This window comes from Strongylocentrotus purpuratus, unplaced genomic scaffold, assembly GCF_000002235.5.
Source record: "Strongylocentrotus purpuratus isolate Spur 01 unplaced genomic scaffold, Spur_5.0 spur5_scaffold_12, whole genome shotgun sequence".
Lineage (NCBI taxonomy): Eukaryota > Metazoa > Echinodermata > Echinoidea > Camarodonta > Strongylocentrotidae > Strongylocentrotus > Strongylocentrotus purpuratus.
Genome location: NW_022145597.1, coordinates 28,374,661 through 28,395,176, shown reverse-complemented (window position 1 = coordinate 28,395,176; position 20,516 = coordinate 28,374,661). Strand labels below are relative to the sequence as shown.

The window sequence follows — 20,516 nt, the reverse complement described above, 5'->3', positions numbered from 1 at the left end:
TCGGACAATCTTTGGTGATATTTTTGACATTTGTTAGCATTATTCAAGGTCCAATCACTATATAAGTGCACTAGTTTGCAACAAAATATACAACAGATTTTCATCAAAATATTCAAAGAAACTGCATGAAATTGCATGATATCCCAGAAAAGGTTAACATCCTCATCATTTTGCAGGTGAGAAAAATGGGCACAATTCTCCCGCCTACAGTTTCTGTCTGTTTTTTTCATGACAATAAGACCTACATCTGTACAGGATCGCTTTTTACAAATAAGACGATCGCACAGTATATCCCAGAAAAGGCTAAAAGCCTGATAATCATTTTTGCAGTTCATATTATAATGGGAACATGGAATACGCCTACAAGTTCTGTCTTTTGCTAAATATGACATCATTATATGATCCGACAAGATATTTAAAAAAAATGGGTTAAAATCCTCATAATCATTTATGATGTTCATAATAGAAATGGAACACAGAGCACCTACAAATTCTATCTGTTTCTAATATGATATCAGAAAATACACATTTGTTGATATTGATGAACACCTGATCTAACTTCTCAAGTACTAATCTCATGATATCCCCAAAAGGCTATAATCTTTACATTTATAGACTTTAAAGTATAATGGGAACATGAATATAAAGCTTACAATTCTTGACATATTCTGCGGGTATTAAAGAAAATGTGATCAGACTTTTCAAATAAAACAATGGCACAACATCTCAAAAAAGGTTGATATCCTTATCATGTTAACAGTTCTCAGAAATAAGCTTGGGAAAACCCATGTCAGGATTGTCACAATCATTAAACGTGATTTATTCTTCTCAAATAATACACTCCCACGTTATCTGAAAAAGATTAAAAACAATGATTCTTATTTTGTTGCTTCTTTATTTCTTTTCTTTTTCTGCAGTTCAAATTAATAGGTACAGAGAGAGAGAGATAATGTAAAGACGAGTTTGTCTGGAGTGATATCATCTGTTAAGACGTAGAAGGGCATTAACCTATGCATGTGGGAGACATATTAATTATATGGTCACAGGAATATCAAAGCATTTCCTTTAGTTCCTTACATGAAATGGATCATTTCATCACATCATAAAGAATTATACTTTCATGTATTTGATGTCTTATGTTTCATCAGTTAATGATCTTTGATGGTCAAAGTGATTCTCTTATTTCCTCTCTTCATCTGCTTTACCTAAATACTATTTCATCTACTCTTGTTTTTTTGTTGTTGTTTTTTTTCTTTGGGGGGGGGGGGTTATCAATGTCCTTTCCTCTTTATTATCTTAGTATCATGCTTTATATCTCTTTTTTTTCTATCTTTCACAAATCTTTATCATTTCATCCTGTTATATTCTGCTTCTTATACTGCATCTTCATAATTTTCTTTCTTCTTCTTCTTCTTCTTCTTTTTCTTCATCATCATCATCATCATCATCATCATTTTCTTCTTCATCATCATCATCATCATCATCATCATCATCATCATCATTTTCTTCTTCTTCTTCATCATCATGTTCTTATTCTCCTCCTTCTCCCTTCTTCTTCTTCTTTTCATTTTTCTTCTTTTTCACCTTCATACCATGGTTGTCTCTCATCTTCTCCTCTCTCTCTCTCTCTCTCTCTCACTCTCTCTCTCTCCTCTCTCTCTCTCATATTCTTTCTTTCATCTTCCTACTTCCACGCTCATCTCCCTCATCCTCCCCTCCCCCTCTCTCTCTCTCTCTCTCTCTCTCCAACAACAACCCGCATCCCTGCATGCATCACGTTCCATTACGCATCTATTGCGTCATCATGCACAGATTGAGATGTCGGTAATGATCTGCCAAACTTCACCTTGAATTCGACCAGCAAAAATTCCTAAATGTCAGCCTTCTACCATGGCTTCTTGCACAAATTGCTTTGCCCTACAATGCAAATTGAAATTTATCAGGGACAGTGGCTGTGCTTCACGAACATCAAATTTAGCCATTTTTCCCCCTCTCTCTTTCGCTAAATAATTTCATGTGACCGCCGGCAAAATATGTTTGGTGTATGCATGCAAGATACACAGATGTCTCTCAATGTAGATGTACATGTATGAGGAAATAGTTTTAGCTGGAGAGTACACACTTGGACATTTTTGTAAAATGTAAACAAGTCATCAGAATTTATAAATCTGCTGTTTTGAAAAATGGTTTCGAATATGTACTGCAATATTTTGTGAAAATAATACAGGAAAAAATGTCATGCTGCTCAGTGATTTTGATATAAAGTTTTGTGTCATTGAAGTAAAATGTTCTAAGAATATCAATGACAAAAGAAAGAAAAACTCTTGTTTCATTCTTTGAAACCTTGCCCAATTCGACGCTTTACATTTCATGTGATTTAAAAGATTATCATACAACAATAAATGAAATATAGCTTTCAATCGAAATGAAAGCATGTAGCATACTCTCAAATTAACATTTCAAAAGTGGAAAAAAACTTTTTTTTTTCTCAAACAAACATTTAAATATAAAATATACTGCTTTTGTTTGTTTTTTTTGGTGGCGGGGGGGGGGGGGGGTACTTTTTCACAATTTTGGCAAGATCCAACTACTTTAACATTGACTGATTAAGGGTCTCGTATTGAGCCTCAAGAAGTGATGAAGAACGAACCGTGCACTATTGCATCCCATCTCGGAATTACAACAAAATGAAAGAAAACCTTCAAGCAGGAAACAACATCAGCAGCAGCAAATAAGAGTACCAATATTGCAATTCAATTCCATCCTCTCCGAAAATCTTTCCTTTATTTCCACAAATCTCTGCTCCTGCTTGCAGTACTTGCGACAGCAATAAAGCAGATCTTTGCATGGCATCACATGCTGGGGGTTTCCCAATATAAATGCACTTAAGCAAATGGTGTATTTTATCCCCCATTTGGCCCGTCTGGTTTGGGGGTAAAGTGGCGTGAGACTTGGGTTTTTCATTACGACAATTGAAGAGACGTTTCATAACCGTCGATTGATCTTGCTTTCGGCCATGTTACACAACATCACAAAGATTGGGATGCACATTAAGATTCAATTCAGTTTAAAGGGAGCGTCAGTCATTTGAAAGGGAATATCAATTGAATTGAAAGCGTGCTCGCATCTCTTTCTATTCAGAGCTAGAAGGGCATTAGTTCTGTGTCCAAGTAAGAGTAAATGCCCTTCTGGCTCCAGAGTACAGTCAGACAATATCTTCAATCTGAAAAAAATCTTTTAAGAACAAAACCCCTCACAAGTAATTTTAAAGAAACAAATCAAGTATGATTTCTATTTTAACTTTACAGTACAAATATTCAAGCATTTCTTCATGTTGCAAGTCCGGTGTAGACAATGCGACATGCATGTGACTGGGAAGTATTGAACGCAGGCTTACGTAGGCTATATTTTGTTATGTTATAATACAATTTCACCACGAATGGTCCTGTATCAAATCTTACAATTGAGCCAAAATAATCTAAAAGGTAAATTACCTTGGTTGAAAAAACAATGAACACATAAATGGGTGGGGGAGGGGGGGGGGGCTCCAGGAAAATTGGCTGAAGAAATGGTAAAATGAATCCTTAATTTTTAACGAATCCCCACAAATGCAACTAATTCTCTCTTGATTAAGACCCAGAAGGATATTACTTTGGGTTAATATTTATACGACATAACGCCCTTGTGTCCCTCTACAGATTTGACGTCAATGCATAATGTACAACAATAGTGTATGATAATCAGAACCAGGCCAAGCAAACTGACCTCTCTACGCATCAAAGCCCCCCTCCTCCTCCTCCAGATTAGTGACCCTTAAGGCATCGTCCATTGGTTGATGACAGGTCACAAGCGACTACTTGCCCATTAGCGATCGCATCCTCGCAGAATCCTTCTACTCAAGGGTTTGGTCAATATTTAGCTGCCAAATCCCACTTCGCTACCAACCCTTGGCTTTCGCACAACTCCCTAGTGTGATGAAGGTATACTGAATATTCCCTTAAATATGCGTTACGCACAGGCTTGAGCTCAGTTAGATGCGCGATAAAAGAGGTCATATTTCGACATCAGAGAATTGGATATTTCAGGGAAAAGGAAACTTGTGTATACTGGATCATTTTGCTCAAGGCAGATAGATGGATCCAGAATGCATCTACAAAATAGATCATCAAGATGCCCTCTCATCTATTGAATATAAAATGATCTACTATATGTTAAAAAAAGGGGAGTCGGGGGGGGGGGGGTGGACACTAACTATCTTAAATATAACATGAGATATCCTAGCTGTTGGTGACCTGACATTTACTCAACGACTAGGCGTTGTGGCGTGCGCCTGTAATCCAGCTAACAGTGGAAGTTACAAACTGATTCAGCCGAGGACAATAGGTTCAAAACTGAGTCACGTCTTTCGGATGGTGACGTTTAAAGGTCGGTCCTCAGACGTAAATAATCATATCTGATTGATACACGTCTGTAAAAACCCAATACACACATACACTCAAGACATTTGCCCTGGGCGTTGAACTTGAAGTTTGATGTTCTATTTAGGGTAAGGGTTAGGATTATGGTTAGAAGTAGGGAAAAGATTAGGGTTGGGAGTTGAGGTTAGGTTTAGGCTTGGGTCTAGGGTTAGGGTTCGAGTTAGGGTTAGCATGAGCACAATTGGGCCAAGGTTGAACTTAGGAATTTGGTTGGTGTATAGGAAATCATTCTTAGAGCGACTGTTGCCAGAGAATGTCCCCCTGTCCACACACAACATTTTCTGTGACTAATCATGATTAGCTATACCGTTTCGCGATAGTGATACCGTTTCGCGATAGTTTTACGACCAAAATTGTAGGTGTGGACGCTCACTAACGATACGTCGTATAACGAAACTAGTCTAACGAAACGCAGGTTTGGGCATCGTTTCGAACTGAAACTCAATAAAGAATCACGCCTAATCACGGAAATGTTGTGTGTGGACAGGGGGACCCCCTGGGGGAGTGCAACTAGTGTAACTAACTGGGCGGGGCTTAACGTGACCTCGAGCGAAATGAGACCAGACCTCTTATCACTATCGCGAAACTCTATAAAGAATCACGGAAAATGTTGTGTGTGGACAGGGGGCATTTTATACGATGATTCTTTAGTGACGACATTTCTTGTGTGTGGACATCCTGGAATTTATACGATGATTCTTTATACGACGTATCGTTATAGAGTTTCGCGATAAATTGTTTTGTGTGTGGACACGCTGTGTGTCTTGGAACCACCCTGTCTATCAAAGTACACATCCATTCAGGTTTAATGCATCTTGCTTCATTCCTGCTCAGCCAAACAGACAATATCTTTTGCACACTCATCCAAGCATGCCTGATGAGCTTACAGTAGGCCTGTCTTCACTAGCTCCAGATTGCCAAATATCCCGCTATTTGAACTATCTTGATTGCAAACTATCCAGCTAATTTGCGTCTTCATCAGCCAGAAGTTGCAATTAGCGGGATATTTGGTCGGGATTGTCATCCCAAGATATCTTGGGATAGTTTGCAAAATGTCCCGCTATTTGGCAAAATATCCAGCTATAATTTGTCCGCGGTGCATCTTCACCGTACCTAAGACTCGCACTGTACTTGAACGCTGAGCAAAATATCTCAAGCTAATTTCTCAAGATTGAGTTTCAAGTTTCGAGGTCGAATCTCGAGCTGATGAAGACGCGTTTTGTAACAGAAATAGCAGGCTATTTGGCAATCTCGAGCTGATGAAGACGCGCCCAATGGTAACGTCTGACACCTACTTCAACCAGACCCTCCCGCGGATTGCGTTCGGTTTCAGCTTACAGCCTGAGAAACCTCACATGATCCCTCCCTCTCCAGTCCAACGAGAGAGCCATTTGGTAAAGGGCAGAGGACTTAATTGAAGAAAACAAATTACCATGACCATGTATATCACGCTTAGAGCTCAACTTGACAAGAGAAAGTGACATCCTCTTCTTGTCTGATCTCCTCTTCAAATCCATTCACTTTCTGTAGTAATTTAGGGGTGATAGTGAGCACTAAAACCTCAACCCAAGCCCCCCTTGAGTAAAAAAAAGTGGGGGTTTTTGCGGGAAAAAAAATGGCATCTAACAACATTCCCCCCTTTTAAGTAAGAAAATTGGAGAAAAAAAATAAGGAAAAACATGGAAGAATAGAAAAAATAAGGGAAAATAGGGATAAAATCGGGAAGAAAACAAAAGTTGGGTAAAAAAATAAAATTAAAAAAAATAGGATAATTAGGTAATTGGGAAGAGTGGAGAGTTGACTACATTATGAATTGAAGAGCTGAATAGTAGCACAGTTTTCACTGGACAAATCATTGTACTCCACTTAAAATGTGAAACTACATGGAAATATATATTTCAAATTTCAAATTCAAATTCTAATTCAAACGTGTATGTATACATAGCAAAAGAATGCAAGGAATTCTCTGTTCAAAATTTCCAGAATTCTGGCATGACCTCACATGTATATAGCTATAAAGCCTAAAACAAAAGGCTGAAAAATCTTTAATACAAAATATACACACTGGAACAACTACATTGTGAATCTAAATTTTGAAGCCTGAAGTTCAAACTGGTAATACCTAAAGCCATAATACAGTCATCAGTTCCAAACAAGATATATGAAGATAAAAACTATTAGTAATGGAGTCATTCTCTTAGACATGAAGTTCAAAATGGTTACCAAAAAGCCAGAATGCAGTTGATCTGAAACCCATGAAATATACACTAAAACAAGACAGGTTATAGAATTACAGCACGAGGTTAAATTACTGTTACCAATACATAGTCAATGAAGCAAATCAGAATTAAATATAAAGTTCAAAATGTATAAACCTAAAGCAATCCCTAAACCAGAAATATGAAGTTAAAAACTGTTACCAATGCAGTTATTCTCTTTAATACAGTGAAGCAAAACAGAATTAAACATGAAGTTCAAAACGATTACCTAAAAGCCGAAAAGCAGGCACAACCTCTGAAGGTATGCACGGCGATTGCTCTCGAGACATTCCTCGATAGTACATAACAGATGTCAGTTAACGGCAATTCATGCTCGGAATAACTCTACTTCTCACATTTTGTTTCAATTCCTCGCCCTCGTCGTATTTACCCCTGAAAATCGAGGACACAAATTGATTTCTTTCAATGCACATGCACGTCATCACTAGCACTCAAAACGGCTTTTGGCCCTTTTCATTCTCTCTCTCTCTCTCTCTCTCTCTCTTTTTCTTCTTTCTACGGGGGGGGGGGGGGGATTCAAATGTAATCAGGGCACAAGAAAGAGAGAGAGAGAGAGAGCTTGATGTCATGAATAAATTTCTCTTCAAAGAATAGTCAATCTAAAAAGATTTGTTATCTTTAATTCTCTCTCTCTCTCTCTATTTCTTGTTCTTCTCTTCTCCTCCTCCCTTTTATGGGGGTGTTTGAAAGTGGTTTTATATGAGTAATTAAGATACCCATGTTACTGATTTGAAATGGGGCGAAAGAGAGAGAATTGATGAAATTAATGCTGACATGTACATACTTTTCAGAAATAAATTCCTCTTGAAAGAATAGCCCTGTGAAAAGATTAAAACTATTCTGCAATGAGCTAATCATCTGCAGGTTACATTAGTGCAGTGTTAAGATCTGAATCCATTGTGTAATTACTATTTCATATTAGCATATAAATTGGATAACTAATGCTACGAGTTATGCAACAAGATATGAGCATTAATCAATTAATGTATACCCGATTAAACAAAAACATTCATGATGATTCTAATAATTATTTGGTAATCATTACTGCTATTAATCTTTCTTATCTCTTTAAATGTATGATCTTAACTTTATTTTCAAAAATGCAATTGTGAAGAATTTTTACAAATTTCTTCAACATTTTGTGAACACCCTTCTAGCTAGCATCAGACAGACTTTCAATGAAAGCTTTATAAATGGAAGTTACTTCATTCATATTGTTGGCAAAGAGTCAGAAAAGGTTTATCTCTATGTTGACTGATCTGAGTTAATGCCAGAGCTGCCAACCTCGTGCAACCAAAAAAAGGAACCATGATGGCAAAAAAAGGAATTCATTACAACGAAACTTACAACAACGCATGACACACTTTCAATGCAACTTTCAAATGTCCATTCCTCATGCAGTTTTTTCCCATATTAGGACCTATATTTTATTTACAAGTACGGTAGGTATTTTGTTGTTGTTATTTTGGTATTATCGGCGTTTCATTCTTTTTGAGAATATTTTTCTCTTCAAGTATGTTTTAACCTTAGTTTTCTATTGACTTTGTGATCAAAATAACATTTTAGGGTAGTTGTTTGACGTCCCAAATGTTTTTTTTTTTTAACAGAATGGTTGGCGGCTCTGTAATGCCCTTCTGCCTCTCAGCAGATCATATTTGTCGAGAGCTAGAAGGAATTAACTCTCATACTTCACCACAAAGTTAAAGATAAACTTTAGTACTGGTAATGCGATTGCATTGTGAAAGAAAAGGTGTGGAAAGGATCAGAAACAGTTGATCATGTAGCATGTAAGTATTGGTGTGCACTGCAAGGTTCTGGAGTCATCAAAATCATAATAAATTTGACCGAGTCTCGGTAAAGTAACAAGCACTGTACACAGAAAGCTATATATGGGACAACACACATGGTGTCGGGGCTAGTACTACCTTGATTTCCTTGTCTTTCTATGCTCATTACTCAGACAGTATACATTTTCTTCCAAAATTGTTTGGCACATGTCATTTATTTGTAATCTTGAACATTCAGTGTAAGTTTCGTTTGATTCTGTGAGAATTAATTTTCTTTTTTTTTAACCAGAACTGGAGTTTATTTTCAACACCTTTCTGGTACTCTCCACAAATCATATAACCCTATTTTGCTGCCTTAGAGAAAGAGACATTTTCTCCTATGTTTTCTTTTTCAGATATTTCGGCATAAACAAGCTCTCCTCAAAATAACTATGATTTTTGGTTTAAAATAAATTTGTTTTCTTATTTCTCAACAAAAAACATCTGTACAGAACAAAACATCTCTTTTTTTAAATAAATAGAATGTAGGGCAGCTTGCCTCTTACATTTCTACAGATAAAAACCCACTCGATCCCCTCAAAATAGTTTATATAAATTAGTTTTTAAATGATTTTTTGTCATGATTTCTCTAAAGAATTGTAAAGAATTATGTATCTATTTTTGGAGTCGTTTTCCGAGTAGCTAGCAAAAATATAAATCTCCTTGGTAATCTACAGAATTTCCGTTGCACTGCGCAAACTGAGAGAATGTACATGTAGAATCATAAATGGCATAGCCCCACAGGCAGTTTGATGGCTTAACCAGCAACGGAGCTCAGAGATAAAGTAATCAAATTCTCAATGATCGTCACTGCATTAATTGAAGGGGACATGTGTGCTAAAACACCATTTGCAACAAGCGCCATAGCAGACCAACATGCAGCCTGGTATGTCGACATGCTGAACTCATACATAGAAGCTTGCTTGTTCACACCTTTATCTTTAAACTTTCATTAGCAACTATGATTTAACAGGTTGGAGGTTGTTTTTTTTTTAAATAATTTTTTTAAAGGGGAAGGGAAAGAGGAGATGGGAAACAGAAATAGAAAAAGGGAGATAGGATGACAGAAAAAAAGAACTGCAATACAAAGATAAAGAGAGAGAACAGCAGGAAAGAGAGGTGGAGAAAGAGAGAGAGGGGAAGAGAGAGGGAGAGAAAAGAGGAGAGAAGAGAAAAAGAGGAGAGAAGAGAAAAAGAGGAGAGAAGAGAAAAAGAGGAGAGAAGAGAAAAAGAGGAGAGAAAAGAGGAGAGAAGAGAAGAGAGAGAGAAAGAAAGAGAGAGAAAGAAAGAGAGGGGAGAGAGAAAGAAAGAGAGGGGAGAGAGAGAGAAAAAAAGAAGAGAGAGAGAGAGAGAGAGACAGACAGACAGACACAGACAGAGAAGGGGGAAAGAAAAACATTTACTACACTATATATATGCACACACTACTATAAGCATGGACAACTCTAAAATAATAAGGAAATGTTGAAGTTCTGGATCTAAAATCAATATTTTCAAATAAATTGCCCACCTAGAGTTTGAATATTACATTATCCACTACATACACATAAAATTTGGAGCATTTACACCACAGTTGCATGAAAACAGGTTTCAAATGCAATGCATATATTCTATTACACTTTAAAAATCTCTATCTAGTGTGAAAGCAACCACTGTGTCTGTTGATGAAATCTACATCAGATGGTAAACAACTGTAGTCTGATCTCTTTTGCTCCCCATCTCTCTGGCTCTCTCTCTCTCTTTCTTTTCTTTCTCTCTCTGGCTCTGTCCTCTGTATTAAACAAATATTATCAACACTTCCTCTCTATTTCTTGTGTGTGTGTGTGTCGTCCCCCCTCTCGCCCCCCCTCTCTCTCTCTCTCTCTCTCTCTCTCTCTCTCTCTCTGTTTCTCTCTAGTTCTTTCCTATTCTAATTATCTGCATTTCTCTCTAGGACAAATCGCCTAATACTTTTCTGTCTTTTATCAAATTGCAAAATTGCCCTTCTCCCTCATTCTCTCTCCCATCTTTCCCCCTTTTATATTCTCTCTCTCTCTCTCTCTCTTTCTTTCTCTATTCATCTATTTCTCCATCTCTGTTTAAACCTACGCATCTTTTCATTTTTCATCTATCACTCTTTCCAAATATCATTCTTAACTTTCTCCATCTCTCTCTCTCTCTCTCTCTCTCTCTCGGGGCAATCAATAACACTTTACTTTACCTGCGAACCGCACGCTACAAAACAAAGCAAAATACCAAGCTCGCTCGCTCTCGGCTGCTCTATCCCCAGCTGGGAACCTGAGAAAGACTAAGCACTGAGAACACAAGTCACATGATCAACTCAAAGTATCAGGTGATCCAAGACTCTCTTATCACATGATCTCATCTTACTTTGACGGGGAAGGCAAAACTCTCAGAGCTGACCGAATTTTGTCACTTTTTAAGTGAAAAGATGACGAGGAAAACTGAAAGGACGCTCTTATTGATGGGTAGTTCTCCTGAAACAAAACACGAATCTAATTTTATGGAGTGACATTCTTGATAGAGTGGGTATATCAATTCCGTATTCATGTGAAATACAAGACATCTAGAGAATGACTTACTTAATCACATGACTTGCTATTGTGAAGTCACTTTCAAAGAGGGCATGTGTTGCGAAATGAGGAAAAATAAGAAGTTTGCAAAGCACAAAATTTGAAAAACAAGACAAACACACAAAACAGAAAACAAAACTAGTGACTCCTACTCTTTTCATTGCACACATTTCAATTATGAAGTCACAGTCACACTCAAAGGAACATGAAGCAAAAGGGAGCACAGAAGAAAGTTACATGTAGATGGCATAATGCGGGGTTTGAATTTTCCAGGTTACAGACTTTACCTCCATTGTACGTGTAGTATTTCAGTTTAGTTTTCTTCAACTTAGTGTACTCCAGAATTTTTGTTCTATTACTTCTCTCACAAGAGCGAGTTCCAGTGGAAGACTGAAAATTCTCTGACATGCACAAAAAGGCCATCAGTACATGCTTTTTTCTTTTCTTTTCTCACTATTTTTCTCTGGCTCCTTTCTTTCTTTTTACCTATTTTTAAAAACATTTTTAACCCCTCTTTTATTTTAGAGCTGTTTGGCACATGCCTCCTGCACCCCTGGATCTGCCACTGAATTCATCACCTTCGGTCACGTAGCCCATAGAGTGTGATTCACGCTATCATTATGACTTAATCTATGCTGAGCTTCCATCTTTGACTAACCTATAATAAATATCACACAAACTCAGAGTAATCTTGCCTCTAAAACCAATAAAATGGCCTTTTAATTCTCCAACTAGTAGCCCCTCAATTTTATTTTTTTGAGATAGATTTAGTGTTAAACAAAATTTGGAAATATCTCTTCCAGAAGGAACTTGTAGAAGTTGCACTGTAAACATGCAGGATCATACTGAAACCTAACCTATAAAAACTTACTGCCACACTGAACAAAGACTATCCAGAATTTGACAGTTCTAAATGTCCAATAAAAGAAGTCTGGACAACAGACAGGTCACACATGCCAAGTATTGAATATCAGCCGCAGGATGAAACATAAGAACATCCTAATGTATCACTTGATATCAAAATATGACAGCTAGGGGTTTATAGTTTCAAAACTGCATTAGATTCTTTGTCCCACTTGCAGGGTGCTCTGCTGCAGAAGAAGATGATATCTGTAGAACGCATGTTGGTGGAAGGAAGAATAGATATATAATACACCTAGAGATTGCATCTGGGGTTATTGAATGTTCAGTGGGTGGAATATAAGATTGTGGGAGTATGACATTAGAAGGTAACTCGTGCTCGAACATGTGCATGCAATATACTTTGGGCTATCGATCTTTATGTATCCGTCAGCTGAGAAAACATGTCTAGCTTTAGAACAAAATTTTTTGATTTTATGGGAAATCGAAAGGACTTGTATTAAATAATGAGAAGGGTGAAAATGTTTGGTATTCAAAGATATCCTCTGGGTCGCATGCCTACACCCAACAACAAAACCACAATCTGGGATACCTTAAATAGACAGATAATGAAAAATGTGCCAACTAATTGTGAAATCTAGCAATTTTTGACCCGAAATGCACCTGACAATGTAACATACCCCTTTCAGATTGTCAGTAAAAAAAGCATTTAAAAATGTAATGCCATATCTATCTATTTCTTAAAATGAAAAGTGAATTGAACTCAAATATCCATTTTAAAGACTGTCAATACTACTGGGCCAGGAGGGATTAGACCACACAGCGAGGTCACTGACAGGTGGCTATCTCATTAACTCAGCTCTCAACTAACATAAGAAACAGAGGATCATGGGGGACCAACAGGCACCGATTGGGGAAGTTTTCTATATAGAGGGAGCAAGTAGCTACAAGTAGGACAGTGGGGCTTTAACATGAGTGTATTCAAAGGTGTAAAAAATGCAATCAAATTCTATTAATTCATTGCTGGCTATTTGATAACTCATCTCAAAACAGCTGGGGAAATACCTTTCATAAAATTCAACAACCTTTACAAAAATAAAAGATGCATGATTTTGCGAGAGAATGGTTTATGGGGCCTGTTTCATAAAACTTGTTATCTATAACAACTGCTAAATTTCTATGACAAATTTGCCCCTCAGCCAATCAGATGCCATGATTTCAGTAGCTTATAACAGTAGCTTGTAACTTGTTATTGATAACAAGTGTGATCAAACAGGGCCCTGCAAGTGATCCTACATGCAGTGCATCGGGTCAAACATCTGACAGTCTGGCGCAATTAAAGCACGGCTCGTAAAATGCGCTCTCAATTCTAACACCTTACCAAATCTTCTTGGTAATTTCAAGCAACAAAAGAGGAGAGCCTATAGTATCCAATGACGAGTGAAATTCTGGCAAAGAACGTTCCCGGTTTAAGGTTTAAAAGCGTGGTGCAGTCGAAACCTTTCCCGCCACAGGCAAGGATATTATAGCGAGTAACATGGTCTTGATATGCGATACCACAACTTGCCGTATATATGTACAAATCTTGGTTTAGTTGTTAACGACCAGCTGCAGGGTTTATCATCAAATAAGTCAAATTCCACCACATGTACTTTATATATTCAGTTATCTTTTTTGAAACATCATGGGGGGGGGGGGGAGGCAGGGGCAGTCGGTAAATAAAATGCAAATTGATTTTTCTTTTCTTTTGCCATTTGATTTGAGAACAAGTCCCCCTGCCCCCCCCCCCCTATTCTCCTGTGCCCCCATGGCTACGCCACTGTATCTATGAACATGACATCCATGGTAAATATAGCAATCGACAAGCAAAAAATGCTGACTCTATACCATTTCGGCAAGGAATATACAAGTTCATGTTTTTTTACATTGCTCTCTTGAATACATGTATATGGTTTAAAACTACTCTACAATGATTTCTCTGATATTTGCAAACATCTGAAGTACAATGACTCATAATGTACTCTTTGAGATCACTTATTAAAACTACACAACCTGCGCATTTCAAATCAAAGTGGAATTTAAAAGACAGTCTAAAGTTTTTGTCAAACACAAAAAGAAAATGCTTATAAAATAAAACAATATTTAGACTTAATTTCAAAGACGACAAAGAAGTGATATATGTCAATATTTGTTTATTAGCCCAAAGTAGTGGAAGGCAAGGTAATAAAATAGGGTCCATCAAAAGTCTATATGGTCCCATAGGTCCATATCTGTGTTAGTATTTTCAAGTGTATCAAATCCAGAATATTTTTTGTTATATGTTACATAAGTAATTTGTATTAATTCCTTTTTATGTTTATATATTAACATTTTGTCAGTCTAAGCAACCCATTCACTGCATGATGAAAATTTATGATAAATGCATAATAAAACTATAAAGACTTTTAGACAATACTTTGAGAAATCCAGCTTCATGGCAAGAACTATAAGAATACCTTTAAAGGATTTTATGATTACAGCCATATTCCCCTATTAAACTCACCTCTGGTAGTAATGTCCTCGTAAGGGCTGGATCCACGGCCTGTAAAGAGAAAAAGAAAAGGAGAAAAAATCATGAGTATTCTATGGCAACGGACTAAAACATGAGTGGAAAATTCAGTCAACATGGCAGTAATTAGCGGTACTCACTCGACGCTGGCGCCAGCGTGTCTGCGAGCATCTACGGCAGTGCATCTCTAGTGTCACGCCCAGTCTAGAAGGAAATAGTCTTTAGACATCTTCTGTCTTATGCTATGACCTTCTTTATTCCGTTTGGAATGAATGATTTATGGGAGAATGCGATGGAGGCACTTGATATCTATTGCTTGAGATGCACCATGCCTTCTTGGTGAATTATATCTGAAGCGATAGTGGTTCAAAACATCGTCAACGACAAGCAGTAAAACAAAAGTGAAGGAGGAGGCTTGATAGCTCAAAGATTAAAACAGGAGGACAGGAAAATACAGTTTAATATGTTAGTACATGGGTTATAACCTAATTACAAAACTTAATCCGTTGCTTACTGGAACCTGGTGGTCCCTGTGTTAAGCCTATGGGAATTAGATAACTCAGGAGTCAACGGGTTAAAATGGATCAAAGCACCATCGACTACAAGCAATAATCTTCAGGGGATTAGGAGCCTCAATAGCTTGGGCTTTACTCAGCAGGCCTGGAAAATATGGTTTGATATTTTTATAGAGGATATAAACCTCATTAGAATCAGGTTATGAACAGACTCCATCAGGTTTTTACAAATTTCAGGATAGATCTGAAGCTATGTAGTTCAAAGCATACACGCAGTAATCTTCAAGCATTTAACAGGAATTAGAAGGTTTCATAACTCAGGTTATGACCAAACTAGATCAGCAGCAGGCCTGGATAGTACGGTTTAACATGTTTTGAAAGAGGTTTTAGCCTGAGAATCAACGGTAAACTATAAGGAGTAATCTTCTAGTATATAACAGGAATAAGAAAGTTTTATAACTCAAAGTATTAAAGCAGGGCTGGAAAATCAGGGTTTTTCAGCCAATATAAGCTTATAAAAAATTTCATGAAAATTAAAAGGAGGTTGGTTCAAAGAATTGTCAACTATAAGCAGTAAAACTCAATGTTTAAAGCTCAAGTTCTAGGAATAATAATTAACAGTAATAGAAAAGAAAATTTTAGTTTGTTTATAGAAGGATTTACTGTACATAATTTGCGCCTGGTTGTAATTTGATTTTACCAAAAATTAGGGGTACATCAAAAAACAATATGGTTGAAAGCATTGTCAACTACAAGCAGCAAAATAGCTAATTGGTTATAATATATGAGAGATCCTAAAATGGTTTCAGTTAATATAGGGGTCAAAGGTCAACACCATTTGAAAACACTCATTTTGTTTTCCATAAAACATTACTTTGATTAGTTCTCTATTCCTTCTAATGTAAATGCGATTTCCTCTCTCTACACAGCTATTACCATTTCTCCTTCCTTCTCTCTCTCTCTCTTTCTCTCTCTCTCTCCCTTCATCTAACTCTCTTATCCTATATCTCTTCCTCTATCTTCCTCCTCTCTCTCTCTCCATTTCTCCCTGCATCTCTCCACCTCCCTTAGCACGACTCTCAATCTTTAACTAAATCCAGTCCAAATTTGTTTAGTCTGCCGTTTACACGCACCATTCCATCAGACAAACATTATAAATTACCCTCTCGACTACTCCTACAGCATCCTGTTCCCCCGCTCTCTACCATAGCTGCGTGAATGAGCGTGCTCGACCAGCGCCGACATTGTCTGCCTCAAATCATACGTGCACTTCCGCAGCGGGATACTTTATCGCCGTGTCTGTCTGACCTTTAGCATGTACCAAACACATGAGTGATTAGCTGTCTAGATAGCTTTAATGCAGGCCTAATGTAAACGGCACTTGAATCTACCCCACGCTAGTAAAAACAACATCGAGCAGTCAAATCGTATGTTCATTGCCAGAAGGGCGTTAACTCTGTGTTAAAGTATATGAGTTAACGCCCTCCTGGCTCCATAAAGACGGTTACTACTTGCTCCAACACAAATCAGAAGAAGCCCACCTACTATTAAAGAAGGAAAGAGGAACACAAACCGTGATATATCCAAAAGATCACCACTAAAAGTGTGACAGATATGCTATATATCCTAAATCAAATGCCTCTAGGGAGTGATGAATGTTTAGATTACTTGAGGTGCGCCAGGAGCAGGTATATCGTCTGCTCAGAGGCAGAAAGGCATTAACTCATATCATTTCTTACCGGGTTAACACCCTTGTAGCTCTCAACAGCTCGTTTCCAGTAGATCAGTACTAAGACTTTGACAGATCTGCTATGTATCCTAAATCAAATGCCTCTAGTGAGTGATGAATGTTTAGATTGCTTGAGGTGCGCAAGGAGCAGGTATATCGTCTGCTCAGAGGCAGACAGGCCTTAGACCACATCCCTCATTTCAGAGTTAATGCCCTTCTCGCTCTCAGAAGCTCATCAGAGCTGAACTAACTATAATCTATTTGATCATGATGTCTGGGAAAGAAAATGTTTAAGCTAAGATGGATTAGATTTATGAGGTTAAAGTCTACGTTCATATCTACCAAAGATTAGTGCTCTAGGGGGTGTTTTACAAAAATCCTAAGTTGAACTTATCTCTAAGTTAGACTTAATTATCATGGAAAGCCGTTAGTAAAAGTTATTTTAAAAGGCATCAAATGTTGATTTAAATCACTCATATTTCTTATTATCAGTGACCGGTTTTACCATACTCGTTTTCCCCGATAGACTGTAGGGTTATGAAAACCATTAGGAAAGCGCAAAATTTGATTTCAATTTTCCAATCATACACTCTTGGTCATAATGGTGGAATATTTATTTTTACCCCAGTTTAGGGAAGGATTTAAAAAAATTAGTTATTTCGAATAGATCTAGATAATGGCATACATTCTCAGATTTTATTGAATATTAATTTGCGAGTGTTTGTTTTGCGTGACTGCTAAATCATATGTGTGCTACTATGCTAATCAGCTAGGGAACCTACGTCCTTAAATCATAATTGACAGTAATGAGGATTAATTCGTCACAAAAGGGCACTAATATATAGCCGATCGACACGATTTTTTATCCTGGGGCCTCACAGTAACGAGGCCATTGCTTAGCCCCTGAATCATGACTGTACACAGTGTTTGCTAGGGTACGCGGCCCCTTCCACAAATCCCCCAAAACGAAGAAAATGCAATTAATTTTCAAAAATCCATTGCATTCCCCCCCGGCCCCCAACAGGAAAAATTCCTCTGTAGGGCATTGCATTATGGTTCAAGGCATGGCCACACAGAGGAATTTTTCCTGTTGGGGGCCGGGGGAAAATACAATGAATTTTTGACAATTTATTGCATTTTCTTCGTTTTGGGGGATTTGTGGAAGGGGCCGCGTACCCTAGCAAAAACTGCGTACAGACATGATTTAGGGGCTAAGCAATGGCCTCGTTACTGTGAGGCCCCAGGATAAAAATCGTGTCGATCAGCTATATTAGTGCCCTTTTTTGAGGCATTAATCCTCATTACTGTCAATCATGATTTAAGGACGTAGGTTCCCTAGCTGATTAGCATAGTAGCACACATATGATTTAGCAGTCACCCAAAACAAACATTCGCAAATTAATATTCAATAAAATCTGAGAATGTATGCCATTATCTAGATCTATTAGAAATAAATAATTTTTAAAAATCCTTCCATAAAGTAGGGTAAAAATAATTATTCCACCATTATGACCAACAGTGTAGATATCTTGATAGTCAGACAGGCGATCGGCTTGTAAAAGTCATGGGGTTCCTGATTAATTAACCTAAAGGTTAATAATTATCATTGAAGCATGAGCTGAATCCAGGATTTTGTTTCAGAATCTGAGACAAAGTTACTCAATCCCTTTAACTGAAAGCAACTTATTCCGAGATATCATTTATTTTCATTAACTCAAGGCTCAGACCTTTTATGACCACCATACTTGTTTATTATCCTGAGAAAGTAATAATGAGCTGCAAATGTCAATGATTCAAGTTATAATGATGTCATAAAAAATTAATATATATCCCACACAAAGTGGTTCATTCTGCATGTGGGCACGGTATTGAGTGGGTTGGGGTTCGAAGAATTCATTAGAATATTCACCAGTTTCTAAATTGAGGTAGAAATTTTTTAAGGATGTGAAGAATATTAACGAGCTATCGTAATACTGGTTTTGGTCCGAGGACTATTTATTGCTTGTATCGGTGGTATCAATAGCATTACCAGTTGAGGATGAAGAGGAGGAGAAAGAGGAGGAGTAGTGATGGTGGTGGTCACAGTAGAAGTAGTATAGAGCATTGTTGTAACACTGTGAGAATTTTAGCAGTACATTGTGGTAACAATTTATTTTGGTTTCACCAACAAGATATTCACAGATAAATTAGCACTATATGCATGAATCTTCCTTAGATCTGAACATACAAATTTGACGATAATACATGCATGTATTTAGTACATGCATTTAGAATTTTCATTAAAAAAAAACTGGTAAATTCTTTATCAGTGTATTTTGATCAAGTACAATATATACACCCAGTGGGGTCACTCAATGTGACTTCCGGACCGCATGACCGTTACCAAAATCGCGGAAAAAGGGGTCAATTTCAAGCAATGTCCGCGGACAAAATATTCCTCGAATTAAAGAGAATAGGGGTGCACGTGCAGGTGTCCCCGAAATTGGTAAATAGGGGTCAGGAAAAGGGAAAAGAGAAAACCGGGAAGAAAAATTCTCGGAGCCGAGTCTTGTCCTTGAAATATGGTAAAATAGGGGTAAATTTGCAAAAGTGTCCTTACAATCTTATAAATAGGGGTATTCCAAAGTACGATTTTGTCCTTGTTTTGACGTAAAAAAGGGGTTTAAATTTCACAAAATGTCCTTGAAATTGACCGCAAAAGGGGGTTATATGCATTGGTGGTAACGGTCATACGTGTCACTCTTTGCAGGGGAGTGATCCCACCGGGTATATACACCCCGACGAACTTAATATATATATATATATATATATATATATATCTGTTCAGAGCCAGAAGGATGTTAGCTCTGTTTAAAGGATGTGAGTTAACACCCTTGTGACTCCAGACAGGCAATATAGACTGCATCCATAGTGTCTCTAATCGGTCCTTAATCACATTCATTCAATATTCAGGTATCTCTATCCTAGGAGAGCATCGTAGTGCGCCCTGAATATAGACCGGTGGTTGGGGATGAGTATAAATTGACCTTTAAACTATCCCCAAAAGATCAAAGGTGGCCTTCTCATCGACATGGGGTAATCAGGCATGGAGAGAGAGAGAGAGAGAGAGAGAGAGAGAGAGAGAGAGAGAGGGTGGGGTGGGGGGAAGAGGTCGAGAGAGAAAGAGGGAGAAAACCAGATAGACAGACACACAGAGAGGGAGACAGAGAAAAGGAAAGAGAATACATCAGAGAGGGGAGGGGAAGAGGGCAAAAGAGGGGAGAAGGATGGATGAATATAAGGAGGGAAAGAGACAAACAGACAGAGATGGAAAGAGAGCAAGATAGAGGGAGAGAGAGAGAGAGAGAGAGAGGGGGAGAGAGAGAGAGAGAAGAGAGAAAGAGAGAGAGAGGAGAGAAAGAAAGAAAGAGAGAGAGAGAGAGAGGGAGATTGTAAGATGGAGAGAGAGATTGTAAGAAAGAGAAAGAGGGGGAAGTTTAGAGGATATATAGAGAAAAGCATACATGCCTAAGAGAAAAAGGTCAATGAGGGTTATAGGGGAAATCTTTTTTAATGTGAAACCATATCTGATGGGGGGGGGGTTAAGGGAAGAAATTCAGCGATTATACTTAAATAGCGAAATGCTAAAATTACTAGGGAACAAAATACATGGTGCATCTTTCACCTCCATAGAAAGACAGTGCAGTGCTCTTGTGGCTGACCAATCA

General features: G+C 37.7%; 1 protein-coding gene across 1 annotated transcript in view; it reads right to left on the bottom strand.

Moving 5' to 3' along the window:
- LOC585096 (serine-rich adhesin for platelets) overlaps window positions 1–14,600 on the bottom strand; it is a 63,907-nt gene extending 49,307 nt beyond the window's left edge. Inside the window, exon 1 of the mRNA XM_030982313.1 lies at window positions 14,560–14,600. The gene's annotated coding sequence lies outside the window, so the exon portion shown is untranslated. The remainder of the gene's footprint in view (window positions 1–14,559) is intronic.
- Window positions 14,601–20,516: the final 5,916 nt, after the last annotated feature.